This window comes from Nicotiana sylvestris, chromosome 8, assembly GCF_000393655.2.
Source record: "Nicotiana sylvestris chromosome 8, ASM39365v2, whole genome shotgun sequence".
NCBI classification, from domain to species: Eukaryota; Viridiplantae; Streptophyta; class Magnoliopsida; order Solanales; family Solanaceae; genus Nicotiana; species Nicotiana sylvestris.
In genome coordinates, this window is record NC_091064.1 from 54,173,341 (window position 1) to 54,176,474 (window position 3,134).

Sequence of the window (3,134 nt, forward strand, 5' to 3'; positions counted from 1 at the left end):
GTTACGGAAATAGAGCTTTCAAATATATGCAATTATTGATAAAAATAGAGTTATTTTAGAAATATGGTGAAATAACAAATAATTTTAGATGAACTAGTGACTGTAACACATTTCCTAGACATTGCAGCTTTATCGTGTTAGAATTTTGAGGGTCCTCCTCAAAATTATGCCCCAGTTTGGTAGATGATCCTTTGGTTGTTTGCGAGCAACGAACTTGTTGGACCTTCTTTAGAATTTTGAGAATCCTTCTCAAAATTCTGCCCCGATTTCTTAACCAATTTCTGACTTTCATGCAATGGTGTTGGATGGACTTGCTCCGGAATTTTGAGGGTCCTCCTTAAAATTCTGCCCCAGTTTTTGATTCTGTGGAAATGGAAATTTTATTATGATATGACCGAACTCACAGGGCTGCCTACGTATTCCCTCTTAAAGGGGAATTAGGTCAAGCATAGTTCGATTACATCTGATGAAGAAATGTAAATAGTCTAAACATAATATCTCTTGACTGCATCTGAATTGATTGGTTTTGGCCAGATTTCTCCGTCCATTTCTGCAAGTATGAGCGCTCCTCCTGTTATCACCCTATGAAGCACGTAGGGACCTTGCCAGTTGGGAGAGAATTTCCCTTTGGCTTCATCTTGATATGGGAAGATCTTCTTCAGTACCAACTATCCTGGTGCAAACTATCTTGGCTTAACCCTTTTGTTGAAAGCTCTGGACATTCTATTTTGATAAAACTGGTCGTGACATACTGCATTCATTCTCTTTCCATCTATAAGGGCCAATTGCTCATAGCGGCTCCTTAGCCATTCTACATCGCTGAGTCCGGCTTACTGTATGATCCGTAAAGAAGGAATCTCTACCTCGGCTGGGATGACAACTTCGATACCATAAACCAGTAAGTAGGGAGTTGCCCTGGTTGATGTGCGAACTGTAATGCGGTATACCAACAAAGCGAAGGGTAGTTTCTCATGCCATTGTTTGTGGTTTTCGACCATCTTCCTTAGTATCTTCTTGATGTTTTTGTTGGCGGCTTCTACGACTCCATTCATCTGAGGTCTGTATGTTGTGGAGTTCTTGTACTTGATTATGAAAGTTTCACACATGGCTTTTATCAGATCACTGTTGAGATTGACGGCATTATCAGTGATGATTGATTCTGGAACTCCAAACCGGCAAACAATCCGGTCACGGACAAAATCTTCCATGACTTTCTTAGTTACTGCCTTGTAGAATGTAGCCTCTACCCATTTTGGGAAGTAGTCGATGGCTACTAGAATAAACTTATGTCCATTTGAAGCAATGGATCGATCGGACCGATGACATCCATTCCCCAATCAGCGAATGGCCAAGGTGAGCTTGTTGCATTGAGCTCATTTGGCGGAACTTTTATCATATCAGCATGCACTTGACATTGGCAGCATTTGCGGACATAGTGAACCAATCTATCTCCATAGTCATCCAAAAGTAACCAACCCTAAGTATCTTCTTAGCCAAGTCGAAGCCATTCATATACGGGCCACAGGTCCCAACATGTATCTCCTCCAGTAGCTTAGAAGCCTCTTTTGCGTCGACACATCTTAGCAATCCCAAATCAGGAGTTCTTCTGTACAAGTCCCCTCCGCTATGGAAAAAGTGATTGGACAATCTCCAAAGTGTGCATTTTTTAGTATGGTCTGCATGCTCCGGGTATTCTCCTTTCGCCAAATACTCCTTGATGTCATGGAACCAAGGTTTTCCATCCATCTCTTCCTCGACATGAGCACAGTAGGACGGTTGATTATGTATTCTCATTGGGATGGGATCAATGAAATTCTTATCTGGATGCTATATCATGGATGACAAGGTGGCCAAAGCATCGGCAAACTCGTTCTAAATTCTGGGAACATGCCGAAACTCTATCTTCGTGAACTTTTTTCTCAATTCTTGCACATGGTGCAGATATGGTAATATCTTGGAATTCTTGATGGCCCGCTCTCCTTGTACCTGGTGCACAAGCAAATCTGAATTACCGATTACCAGCAGCTCCTGAATATTCATGTTGATTGCCATATTGAGCCCTAGTATGCAGGCTTCATACTCTGCCATGTTGTTGGTGTAGGGAAATCTGAGTTTAGCAGACACCGGATATTGCTAGCCAAATTCTGATACCAAAACTGCTCCAATGCCCACTCCTTTGAAATTCGCAGCTCCATCAAAGAACATCATCCAACTGTCGTATGCTTCAGTAATGTCTTATCCCATGAACGGCACTTCTTCATCAGGAAAATACGTTTTCAAGGGTTCGTATTCTCCTCCCACAGGATTTTCAGCAAGATGGTCTGCCAATGCTTGTACTTTGACCGCCTTCTAAGTTACATAGACAATGTCGAACTCACTTAATAGTATCTGCCACTTGGCTAACTTTCCTTTTGGCATGAGGTTCTGAAGATGTACTTTAGAGGGTCTATCCTGGATATGAGGTATGTGGTATAGGCACAGAAGTAATGCCTCAATTTCTGGGCCATCTAGGTCAAAGCACAGCAAGTGCGTTCCAGCAGAGAGTATCGTGCTTCATAAGGTGTCAATTTCTTACTTAGGTAGTATATGTCTTGCTCCTTTCTCCTGGTATCATCTTGTTTTCCCAGAACACATCTGAAAGCCCCATCTAATATAGATAGATAGAGTAGCAAAGGTCTCCCAAGTTCTGGTGGGACTAAGACTGGTGGTGTGGACAGGTACTCCTTGATTTTGTCGAAGGCCTTCTAACAATCTTTGGTCCAACTTGTTTCGGCATCTTTCCTCAACATCTTGAATATGGGTTCACATATAACTGTGGACTACACTATGAAGCGACTACTATAGTTGAGCCGTCCTAGAAAGCTCATCACGTCCTTTTTGCTCCTAGGCGATGGTAACTCCAGAATAGCCTTAACTTTAGACGGGTCCGGCTCGATCCCTCGACGACTGACAATGAATCGCAGTAACTTTCCTGCAGGAACCCCGAATGCACACTTTGCAGGGTTCAGTTTTAAGTTGTACCTCCTTAACCTGTCAAAAAACTTTCTTAAGTCTGCTATGTGATCTACAGCCCTCTTGGATTTGATAATGACGATGTCCACATACATCTCTATTTCTTTGTGTATCATATCATG